Source organism: Solanum pennellii, chromosome 7, assembly GCF_001406875.1.
Source record: "Solanum pennellii chromosome 7, SPENNV200".
Classification (NCBI taxonomy): domain Eukaryota; kingdom Viridiplantae; phylum Streptophyta; class Magnoliopsida; order Solanales; family Solanaceae; genus Solanum; species Solanum pennellii.
The window spans coordinates 65,927,135-65,940,668 of NC_028643.1; the positions used below are offsets into that span (position 1 = coordinate 65,927,135).

General features: G+C 31.8%; 1 long non-coding RNA gene across 1 annotated transcript; it reads right to left on the reverse strand.

The window, feature by feature from the left end:
- Window positions 1–4,724: 4,724 nt before the first annotated feature.
- On the reverse strand, window positions 4,725–12,789 carry LOC114077890. The gene is made up of 3 exons (XR_003579249.1): window positions 12,111–12,789; window positions 5,514–6,411; window positions 4,725–5,424 (listed from the first exon to the last, which is right to left on the reverse strand). It is a non-coding gene; the product is annotated as an uncharacterized LOC114077890 (long non-coding RNA).
- Between the last annotated feature and the right edge of the window lie 745 nt (window positions 12,790–13,534).

The window sequence follows — 13,534 nt, forward strand, 5'->3', positions numbered from 1 at the left end:
AAGATTAAGATTGTAATTCTCTGAAATTTTTGGAACATATAAAAAGGTGAATATGAGCCCATTCACCTGCCATGTGGATCATTTGCAACTAGAGAAAAGTCATAAAGTCATCACTGAAGCTGTTTCAAATTTTCAAAAAGACACCTTAACTTTGTGGTTGTCCTATTACCCCACTAAACTATCTAGTTTCACAATAAATATACCTTTTTGACTAATTTAAACACCACTCGTGTTGTCACGAAATTTGAGCGCGTGAAGGACTATTCATACAGCTTCAGACCAACGTAAAATTGTCATGTGACGCTCCCAATTTGATTTATTTTGAAAAAAAATATAGAAACCCATGTATTAATTTTTTTAAAAGCTTTAATAGAAATAGTTTTTAGTTTTTAATTTTTTTTTCTCATCTTCCCTACCATCATTAGCTTACCCATGTTTCTTGAGCATCTATGTCTTCCTTCATTTTTTCTAAACTAATATTATTGTGTTCATTCTTATTTTTTTTATTTTGAAAAAAAATAAATTATTAGTGATTTTATTCCTCCTACAAATCAAGTTTGAAATTAAGGAATAGTGAAACTATGAAAAACTCGATTTGGGAGTAAGAAGTTGGAGAAGGAGGTGATCTAAATGTCAGATTTTGACTTGATAATATTTTGAATATTTAAATTTTGATTATTCGACGATATTTATTTTCATAAATAAATTAATAGGTGGTAGTTTGACAAATAATTAATAATGTTGCCGAAAAATTTCGTCCCGCAACAGTGGCAAAAGCTACAGGAATGAGACAAAGAAGAAAAAAGAGAACCAGAAAAAAAGGAAAAAGAAAAAGAAAAGCGAAGAAATTAAATAAAAATAATTAAAAATTACTTTTAACACGTGTCAAGCGACTATTAGTGCATGACTTGCAAATATTTTTGTATAAGTGGTATTGGTTGAAAAATGGGGTATACATACTATTGTGAAATTGTTCAATGGGGTAATAGGACACCCGCAAAGTTAAGGTGTCTTTATAAAAATTCGGGACAACTTCGGTGGTAATTTATGTCTTTTCTCTTTGCAACTATATGATAGATGCATCTAATGGATGATCACAGGTGTTTTGTTATCAACTTACAAATAGGTGTTTGTAAGGTTGTTTGCTTGGATTGTTAAATTAAGAGCACACTTCTAAACTATGAAATTATATTGATAATGCTGGTTGATTTAGCAGAAATTGTATGCCTCCAATTATAGCTAAATCATGGTTATGAGAACAAAACTCCCAAATAAGATTTGGTATGAGATAATTTTATTTAACATGTAGCAACACATGTATGGATCAAGCCAACAAGGTTTACCCATTAAAATTGGTTCAGATTCAGGAACCAAATAATTTTCATCTAAAATGTTAAATGTACGGTTGTGATTTTAATTGCTCCACCACGCACAAAGATGAATTTCCAAATAAGGTTGGGATCATTAGGGGAGAGATGATTGACAGCTGAAAATCATGTATGAGGTTTAATGATGAATTATCTAGATCCTCGTTAAATAAATATGTGAACTTAAAGTTCAAGTGATAATTTATTTGCATAATGTTGCAAATCAATTGCCAGATGAATGTACTGACCCTATCATATAATTCAGCTATAAATGCGCCAATGTGAAGTCCTTGAAGGACAGAATCTATGATACGCCGGAAGCGTAATAGACCAATCGGTTCCAAATATAAATTTTCTTGAAGAAGGAAGTAACAAATGATCAATATGATCATGATAATGAGGTAAGTGCTATAAAAGAGCACATTGACATAACACTTCATAAAACATCGGAAAAAGTTCAAGTACATGAAAAATGATGAAAAATGAAGAAATCTCGATAAGTTATGTCATGTTGGAATTGATATCAAATAAGCGTCGATGGTATCTTTAATATGAGGTAGCGCTCAATGATATAAATTGTGAAGAGGATCTTGAGTTCAAATCTGTCATATATTGTGGACTGATAAATGGTTGGCCAAGTAAATGCATAACTCAAGTATATTTTTCACTTAGAAAAGTACATTTTGGACTGATAGTCTATAAATCGAGGTATAATGTCAGTGGGGTACAAATAAATTATTATGCGATAGTATAACCAAAAGATATCAAGTACGGCTTGTGCCTTGGGTCATAAAGGTTTGTCGCAAAAATCCTGACATTATTGGATTCTCCTATGATTGATGCAATGAGGTTTGTTTTGATCTGGCAACATATGAAAAACTTGAATGCATATAATGAATAATTGTCGTGTCTAGCTAGACAATGAAAGTTATATGAAAATTCTTAAAGCAATCGAGATGTCTGAAGCATATAAGCTTTTTAAATAAAGTTTCAAGAATCCTTATATGGATTGAAATAATCAAGCAAAATAAAGGGTACAAAAGTACTAACCTTAATTGTCCTTGCATTTTTATGAAAATGTCCTGGTAAGACAGAATTTTTTTCTTGACCTACAGATTGAAAATTTGACAAATATAATATTTGTCTATCACTGCACATACACAGAAAAATTTTAATGCAATTTTATATGGATAAATCACATTAATTGAGTACCCTAATGATTATGAGATCGCTTGACATAAATGATGATTCATTTTGATCTCAAATGAAGGATGAAGAGCTTCTTGGTGATGAAACTCTATACCTTAGTGCAATCAGGGCACTAGTGCGTCTTGGTAACAATACTCGACCAGACATTTGTTGTGCAGTAAATTTACTAGTAAGATTCAATTCCTCCCCAACAAATGGACCTTCAAATGGTGTTTAGCACATACTTGAATATTCTCTAAGGATCATGGTTATGAATTTATTTTATTTCGAGAAATTCAAGGCAGAATTGATTGACTATGCAGATGCAAATATTTGTTTGATCCACATAAAGTTTGATCTCAAGCACACTATTTGTTTGCATGTGGAGGCACAATAATATATTGTCTATCAATGAAGCAAATATAGGTGATCACTTCTTTAAACCATGCAGAAATTAAAGTCTTCCATGAAGTAAGTCGAGAGTGTATTTGGTTGAGATCAATGACACACCATATTCAGGAAATATGTGATTTTTCTTTAAAAAATGATTTACCAACCACAATGTACGAAGATAATCAACTGCAAATGAAAGTGTCTACAAGATGATTATGGTTGTGAACAAGTTTAATGTGCAATTTACTTGCAACAACGAGGTCATGACGAATATAATGACATTCAATAATGTATTTGGCTAAGCTCAAAGCCTCGTCATATTCATCAAATCAGAAATTGATATATCAGGATGAGTTTAACAATGCAACATCTTCGTGAATATGATTTGATCACAAAGACACTGTCAAAATATTTATTCATGAACTTATCCTTATCATGGATGAATATGTATTCCCAAGATTTATCTTTATCTTGGATATGTATGTTCCCAAGGTGACATGAACCTTTATGGGATAATGATGTATCGATTAATTTGACATTTCATCAAAGTGGTTTTTTAAGGTGATTTATCTACTTATAAATAGAGGTATCATTCTCAATGTATAATAGACTTGAATAAGAAAGAAAAGTTTTCTCCTTCATCTACTTCTCTTGTCTTCTTCTCTTTATACTTATATTATTATGAACTTTATTTTATAACAACTTTATCATTTAAACCAAATTTTCTGGTCAAAAGGAATTTTTTTTAATAGGTGTACCTAGTCAAAATTTGACCAATAAAAATGGATCAAGGGAGTAATAAATTTGATGTTGTCTATGAGGCCCTTGTGCTTGTCTCATTTTGTCACCTGATCGTTCTACTCAGTACATTGTCAATTGAACCCTCGAACCCGCTGAAATTTGACATTTTAAATCTTTTTTTTGACATGTCATCCCATGTGACAAAAGTCGTTCAACTAAGTGAATATGCCAACTTTAGGAGCGTGAGATGCTTTTAAAAAGTTAATAACGATCATTTTTTATCATTTTGCTCAAATTCCCTAATTTCTTCTATAAATATCCAAAATTTCTTCTCTTTCTCACTCGTTTATCTCTCTCCAAAATTCTTCACTTCGAATTTCTTCTTCTTCTCCACAATTGATCAAGCCCAGTCTATATTTTATTTTTCTCACCTTTTTCTTACTCATTAATTTTTTTGTTCTCACAAGGACTGTTTGTTTTTGTTATTGTGGGCTTCATGTTGAACTTAAGATGTCAAGAACATCAACAAATCCAAGAAGAATGTTTTGGGGCTATCGAAAATACTTAAATGATAATGGATGTGAATTTTCTCGATGGGTTGATATAGCTGATCCTACTTACCAAAGAACAATACTACATGAAGAATCAATCAACAAATATTAACCATGGAAGGCATGGAAACATAGAAGACATGAAAGACAGGGGAGATTGAGCATTAGTATTGATATTAGTTTTGTTGTGATTGTTGTCATTTGGTTTATATCTTTTGTATTTAAGATTTATTGATGAATTGATTATTTGGATACTATGATAATGTAATAGAATGTACTAAAATAAATTAAGACTCATAATTATCATTGCAAACTGATAAGCCAAATTAACTTGTTTGTCATAGCAAATACACAATAGTTGAAAATTAAGTATAGTGAAAAATATTATAGACAAGGTCATTGAGAATTTAACTAGGCAATACATCAGTCTTTACTACAAAATATTATATGTCTTGAGTGCTTGGTGTGGACTGAGTGGCTCGCTTGTAACTTTTTTCTTGTAGCTGCCTTTGAGTAACTGCAGCTCCACCCTTCCACCTTAGTCTATTGGGTTTGTAACCAAATATTAATAGGCACTAAACTCATCAATGGTGCATAATGTAATACATTATCAGTAGTACCAGACTATTACAAGACAATAATGATATTAGTTAGAGATTCTATAGAATCAAACTAAAGGTCCTTAAATGATAATACTTACCCTCTCAATCACACTACCATTTGCTCAAATCAGCTGTTGTTGGCTTCTAAGTTCTTGGCCTCTTATATTCGAGATTTGCACCACTTTTTTAACTTTGCTACTCTTCTTTGAGCCACTAGCATTAGTAGTTGACTGTTGAATACTAAATTGACTTGTTGGTTGAGCAACACTTGCAAAATTTACAGAAATATTTATAGCACTTTCAACGGTAGTTGTTGCAACAGTAGTTGCACCTCCAGAAACTGCTGAAGTAGTGGCTGCTCTTCTAGTAGTTGCATCACCACTTTCACCAGCAGTTACACTTGTAGAAGCTGCTGAAGTAGTTGCACCACCACTTCCACTAGTAGCACCACTAATAGCATTACCAGTTACACCTGTAGTAGTTGCTGAAGTAGTTGTACCACACTTCACCTATAGTACCACCAGCTACACCTGTAGAAGTTATTGAAGTAGTTGCACCACCACTTCCAGCTGTGTCATTTTTCTACATACAAATTTTTTTCAAATTGAACTAAGATGTATTGATAAAAATAAATCTCATTAACAAAGTTGAGAACTTAAAGCAAAACTTACAGAAATTGAATGTCCTTTCTTGTTATGTCCAAAATTCTTGCACATCATTTTTCTCCCCTTTCTTGTAGCCTTTTCAAACTTCTTGTTACTAAGCTCATGACTATCTTTAGACCTTTTTTTCCTTGCCTTCATGGCATAAGAGTGGTTCAGGTGGCTCAATGGATGGTCTCGTGCTCTTGAGCCACATCTTCATGTTTATCGTAGGTTGAATGAACTTACTGTAGGCTTTCAAATATGTTTCCTTTTTGTAATAGTGATCAACAAATTACTCAACATCTAGATCTTTGTAATGCATTGTAGTAATTGCTTATGTACAAGGAATTCCCTTCATATGCTAGACCTATAACTACACACTTTCTTTTTGGATAATATGTCTATATGGTGGATGGTGAATCTCATAGTCATTATCTCCATTAAATTTAACCTCACATATGGCTACATATTCAGCTTTGTCACTAAGAATTTGCATAGCTATACGTGACACATCAGTTATTCATTTTTCAGAAAGCTCCCTCATTTGAATCATTATTTTCATGACTTTGACTCTAATTTTCTCTAACATTGTGATAATTAATTTGAATCTAGTTGTGAAGATCTAACTATTGAATATCTCACACATATTATTTTCAACAATGTCACACGTGTTATGTTCCTTGAATAATGCCCTACACCATGCATTTTTATTGTACTTTAACGAAGAATTCATAATACCTTCTCCCAACAGACTCAGTTCATCAAATTTTGATAATAAATAAACTTCAAATGAAGCCCTGGCAACCTGGCAAAAATTTTTCCTCTTTTTTTCAGCTCTTCATACATTCTTCTAGTTGACCCATATATATCTAGCGCACCATCAAATATCAGGATTTGATAAATCACCAAATGCTAGGTTAAGACCCTATCAAAGAAAAAAGTCATGCCAAGAAAAAATAATAGGAATATAAGTGTAACATAAAAATTGCTATAGCAAAGTAAAAAAAAAAGACTACAAAGTGTTCTCATACATTTTGAATATTAGACATAACAGTTAGTCCTTTACCTTCATTTTGTGTCAGTTCCAAATCATGTTTGATTCATGTTGACACCCAATTTTGACCGACCTTTAACTATTTTTAGGAATGCTATTCGATTAAATACACATTTTAAAATTTATTTAAAGTTTAGATATTAGTCGATTTGCATGAAAATTATATATTTACTTTATAAAATTATTGTAAATATTATAAACATTTTAAAATGATTAATAAATTTCAAATGTTTTAAAACTTAAGTGATTTTTTAATTATAAAATATATTATAAAATTTGTAGTATTTTAATTGGATAGCATCTCCTTAATTTTCCTCAAAATCATTTAAATCTTAACCCATTCTATTCTAATTTCTTTCAATTTTAGCTACTCCAATTCAAATTTTATTTCAATTATAACCATCCTCTTCCTAGCCGATTTTATTTCAATTTTAGTCATTCCATATCCAACCCAATTTGATTTTAAGACTCATCTTTTAATCTCATCCATCCATTTAATTCATTGAATCCAAGATCGAATCTTATCCCTGCATCTTAATTTATTCAAGGGTCTAGATTAACCCCCATCTCTACATCTAAAAGACTCATAAATTCCTAAACTTTTTCATTCTATTCATCCCCTCTCTCCAGCCGCCTCCCTCTTCTCCTCTCCCTTTCTTCTAATCGTTTTCCTCTCCTCCTTCCCTGCTCCTCCTTTCTCTGTCTGCTCTCCCGTCTCTCTTCTCCTTCTCGCTCCTCTCTTCCTTCCCCTTTTGCCTCTTTCTCTCCTCCTCTTCTCCGTCTTTTTTCTTTCTTCTCCTTTTTTTGCATGGCTGCCAAGCAGCAGCCATCAGCAGCAGCAACTCTAGGCGATCACCGGACAAGCGACCACCAGCTCTGACACCTGCAACAACGAGCAGTAGTCACCCGAGAAATAGGCAGCAGCTCCGGTCAGAGGAACAACACAACAAATAGCAGCTCCATGACGAGCTCCATCAATGCCTCTTCTTTATGCATTTCGAATTTCGTATTTTTTTTAGAAATGAATAGATCCGTCCAAGGTAAGTTTAATCTAGTCCCTCTTTGTTCAGTTTCTTAGCTATGAAAAGTTGAGCAATATTTAATCTCGTTTATGCATGCTTATCTACTTTCTATTTTGAGTTGTATTATTACGTGTTTGTTCATAATTTTTAGATAATGTATTGTTCAAAATCCATGCTCTTCTGCTTCTATGGTGACCTACCTGTGTTCAAAGTGAAGAGTGCTGGTTTAGTATATAAGTTATAATAATTTCGATTCTGTTGTGATTTTCCTTGATTTGATGCCTTTCCCATAAATCTTGATTTTAACCGATTTATCTTCCCTAAAATATTTTTGGCTTTTCCGAATTATAAAAATATATGCTCCCAACAATTTGATCCTATGTGAGGGTTTCACCGGCAACTGATTTCGCATATAATTATGTTCTATATGAATCTATTCAATCTGCATTTTTGGTGCAAGTGGTACATAATCAATGCTCAAATTGACACTTTTATCATATATGTTTCATGTATTTGTCTGATTACGATAAATTTGCTTATGATTTATTTATGCTAATTGATTGTAGTTACCTTAGTTAAAATTGAATTGATTCTTACTTATTATATTTTTGTAAAGTTATTGGATAATTATAATATTACTGATTTAGTGCTTCTTTTGAATAAGAAAAAAATATATTTAATTGATCCTAAATGTTTCTTTCCTTATATTATATACCCTATTCTCTACTATATAAAGTGACCATTTGTCTCATTATTTTTTCACTCCTTACACCTATTTACACATTACTCACAGTGGAACACATAAACAACTCAACTCATTCTCACTTTTTATAACAAGTTCTCTCATTACACTAAGTTCTCTCATTCTCTCACTGCTCTCTCTCTTGAAATACTATGAAACATTACTCCCTATTCTCTGAAAGAGAATTAAGAACTTTAGTAAGACTTTGCACCATTTTTTGGGGTATTGCTGTGTTGCGGTTGTGGATCAAAAACCTTACTTAGTCCTTCATTGCTGACATATAATTCTGCATAATCGGTTAGTTCCTTCTATTAGTTTAAATTTGGTTGTGTATAATTATGAATGTTGTAGTCTATTGAAAAAAATGAAACAACAAGGAAGCATCCGAGTTAGTTTCATTACTCTTTTCCTTTATGTGCGACAATGATGATTCTTTATCTATGTTGTTTATGTAAAAACAATCGGTTGTTATAAATATTTGATACTATGATTATTTTTTATTATTATTATATATCTGTGTCACATTACCCTTTTAGCACGTTTGAATTTAAGATTCAAGATCTAGAAGAGTTGCCAAGAGAAGGAAGATTAGAGAAGACGATTTTATTTGGCTTATGTTCTTATGTATAATTGTTACTTTGTAATAATTTATAACTCTCTAACTCTAACTCTCAATATTTAAAAAAATATATATAAAATTTGGGGGGATCACCTAAGGAAAGGGGATTTACATGCTACTTGTTACCGTAATTTTCAAAGTTAGAAATCATGCCTATAGGTATTATGTGATTTTAAATCTTTTAACCACCTAGAATTCTTGTTTATAGGTGTTGTAATCTAACCAATTTTCAACATACTTAACGCTTTGTTTGTTAATTAGTTTTAAAATAACTAGATTCCAATAATTTTTGAATGTTAAAATCAAATCCTAATAATTTAGTAGGCTCATCGGTTAGATGTTAAAAAATATGTCATAATTTTTCATCATTGTCTTATCACGTAGAATGCCTAAGGATTAAAATGTTTTTTTTTCATATCATTTGGAGTTACAAAATCATGCCTATATGTGTCGCTCCATTCGGAACACCTAGAAATCATGTTTATAGGTTTGTAAATAAATTTTTAGCATATCTATAATTAAAATAAAATTTGTTGTGCATTTTGCCCCTTTTAAATTAGCTAATAATATTAATTAGTAATCTTATTTGTCCTCTTGAAGATTTTCGCACTTGTGATGCAATATGTTGTTTCTTTAAAATAATAATAATAATCGTAAAAAGAAAAGTTTCTTACAAAGATTTACAACATGCTTTTTTAGTCATTGTTCAATCCTCCTTTCAAACTCTGGATTAATTATGACATTTGTTTATATATATATATATATATATATATATATATATATATATATATAAAGTACTATCTCCTAACCTATAGTTAGTGGGAAAGTCAAAGGAATTACGAGGTTTAATTCAAATATTTTTTAAATTAAGCCGACGCGTCCCCGGGAGTACCACCTACCCATGATTTTCAAAAGGGATTATGTGTAGTTACATGTAAATATTTATGTGCCTATATGCAAACTAAATCCTTTTAAAATCATCTTCAAAATATAAACTTTTATTATTTTTCTAAGATCGATCTCAAAACAAAATTGTTTCTATGGTGGAGGAGCACGATTAACAGTATCGTGGCATCATCCCTATAAAGAAACAAACATTTCTTTAATAAAAATTCTATCCAAAATTTGCTCAATTTTTCAAACTTTATTTTCGCACATCTTATTCTTGTTTGGTGCGGCATAATAAATTAAATTGAATTATTTTTATATCTATTTGTGCATATTATGTCTTCTTGTTTATCTCTTTATTAATAGCTTAATATTTGGTCAATATTTGTTAATCACATAGATCATATGCTCAAATAATAAATAATTGAAGTAATCTTAATTGTTTAGTAATTATTTGGGGTAGCTTAAAATGAAAAATAAGAAATTTATTGGCTTATCTATTTGTCTATTTTTGTCTCCTCGCTTATTTTTATTTAATTGATTAGTATTTGTTGTGTTTATTATTTCATCACCTTTTTAGCATGCTTAAATAATCAATTAAAGTAATAATATGAGCTACTTATATCACATAGTCTCGCATGTTAAATTAAATATAAATGATCTTAATTGTTTAATATTGTTGTCACCTAGCCTTGTATGTTTAAATTAATAAATAATCTCGATTTTTAATTATGTCACGCCTAGCCTTGTATGCTTTATATCAATTAAAATAATAAATTTATCTTTACTGTTTAACGTTATCACCTAGCTAGCATGTGTAAAACTAAATAAATAATGAAGTGACTTTATTTGCTACTTGTAACCCCCACATAGATTGCATGAGATACGGCCGGGAACCACATTTGTGGACCTCGAGGGATGCCTAACACCTTCCTCTCGAGGTAATTTGAACCCTTACTCTGATCTCTGGTTTGTTGACTTAGCTAGACTTAGTTAGGTTAGATAGGTGTCCTAACTCGCCTTAATTCGTTAGGTGACGATTCCAAACTCAAAATCCCAAAAAGAGTTGTTAAGTCGTGCACAAACCCGTTTTTATGAGAAAATGGGATGCGACAATGCACTTGATAAATCAAGATCATATGCCCTTAGATTTTTTATTAATTACTGTCCATGCTATAAGGTAAATCTGATTATTTCCATCCTCGAAAAAGCAGGATAACAATTCATTTCTACATGTATCTTTTAGAAATGCACCATCAAAATCAATTACCCTTCTACACCCCTTCATCCAATTACTTTTAATGCTTCAAGACAAATAAAATCCCTTGGAATACCTCTTTTTCAAGAATTATCTCCTTAGATGTCCTAACAATCATAGAAGTTTCTGAATTTTAAGACTTTAATTACTCAGCATAATCATACAATCTAGTAAATTCTTTATGAAATAACTTATATGCTCATTCATGTCTTTCATTTTTGCTTATCTACAACCTATTTTACGAACGTACAATCCATAATCCTTTTGTACCAAGCCTTAAATCTGATGGAGCCGATGTTAGGCTCACACATGATTTTGTCTTTGTAAGTCTTACTAGTCCATTTATGAGTACACAACTTGTTTATTATTCTTTTGGAACTCTTATGGACATGAAAATATGTCTACACAATAAAATTTTCAATGTTACCCTCAATACTTCCAAGAATATGTCAAGGACAACTCTTCTTATTACAATTTGTTTTGATCCTCTCCTTTTCATTAGGTTTAAGTTTAATGTCCACACTCTTCTGAATAGAGTAATTCTATCGTGTTTCTCTAAACTGAACATTATTCACAAAAATCATATATAACTGAAATAGAAAAAATTTGGCAATTGGATCATAATAGACCTTTGTACTTGAATTCCTAAATAGTGGATCTACAACCTCATCAGAATCAACAGGATCCCCTTCATCCTCACTAATATCACTATCAGGATCTAAGCTACCAAAATACAGGTCATTCCCACTCAATTTTCCTTCATATCTTCCCCTCTTGATCTTATAAATATCTTCAAAAAAAACCAGCATCTATATCTAGGGGACCAAAAGGTATCTCATCTATATTTATTTTAGTGGCCTTCACTTTATTAACTTGTTCTTGAATGTTTAACTGTCTAGCTTCAACAATCTCATAATATAAGTAACTACAATCATCAATGTTCTCATCAACATCATAAAGTGATTGAGTCAGATTGTTTAGTATCTAAATCTACATCAGATTCATCAGATGTTTGAAGGTAATAGAAAGAAAAGTCATTACCTTCACCTTCACCTTCATCTTCCTCTAAGTCCTCTAAAGAAACCTCAGGAGCAGCAACCTCCTTATTCTTACCCTTGTCTATGCTGATTTTCTTTTCTATTTGTATCAGTTTTATCAAATGGTTGAGGGAAAGACACATTAGCTCTAACATTTATAACAATAGGTGGGGAGGGTGACTTTTTTTTGGAGTAAGCAATTGAGCTATTTGCACCTCAGTAGGATCCTCAACAATTAAAGGAGTACTAATTTGATGTACCACATACACATCAACAAAGTCCCCACCCTTTAAGTTGTTAATAAATCTCAACACATCAGAATCACTTTTAAACATATAAAAATCACATCTTTTTTAAACTTTTCACCCAAAGGTTTCAACTTTTTCAACTCACGATTATCTAGCTAATTTATGAAAAAACATAATATGAAACCCATCCATATTGGTTCTTATTTTTTCATGATCAGGAATTCCATTAATATACCTGAGTTCAGGATCTAATAAAAAACAGCACCCATAATGCATTTGAAGTGTAATAATTGTTTAAGTCATACACTTACCTCTTAGGACTAAAAATAAGCAGGTGTAAATGCGGAAGCTAGCAAAGCAAACCTCGAAAGACCACGAGTAAGAAGACAACGGGAAATATACCAAAAGACAAAGATTTAACGTGGTTCGGTCAATCGACCTACGTCCACAAAGAAGATGAGCAATCCACTATAAATATGAGAGTACAAAATACAGAGAGAAACAACCTCAACCAATTCACTCGGAATACATGGGAGGTTCACACAAATGATAACGTATCAAGCTTGTGACCCATAAATTCTCCCCCTAACCAAAACTCTCAAAGCCCTTAAGACTACATTGTGAATGCTGATTAAGTTAGAAGGAACATTCCTCTATTTATAGAGTCCTAAACCTTTTCCTACAAGAAAAGAATTAGTCAATCAAAAACATTTTCCTGAAAGGAAAACTTATTTATAGTAAGAAATTTAGGGCAAATAAAACCCAACAAATCTCCCCCTTGGCCTGAATTTCTGACAAAATAAATTTGTCCACCTTCTTCACTTAATCTTCAACAACTTGCTTCTCCTCTCCATAATCTCCTTTGCAAAATTTATGTCTCAACACAGAGAACCTCTCTGAAATAATTTCTCCAACAAAATCTTCATTACTGTCAAAAAGGTTGCGGCTAGAACTACACCTGTCAAGATGATCACTCCTTCTAACCTGGTTCAATCATCATTTATCGAACCACTAAACCTGACTCCATCATTGAATATGGCGCTGATACCACTTCTTAGGACCGAAATAAGCAGGTGTAAATGCGGAAGCTAGCAAAGCAAACCTCGAAAGACCACGAGTAAGAAGACAACGGGAAATATACCAAAAGACACAAAGATTTAACGTGGTTCGGTCAATCGAC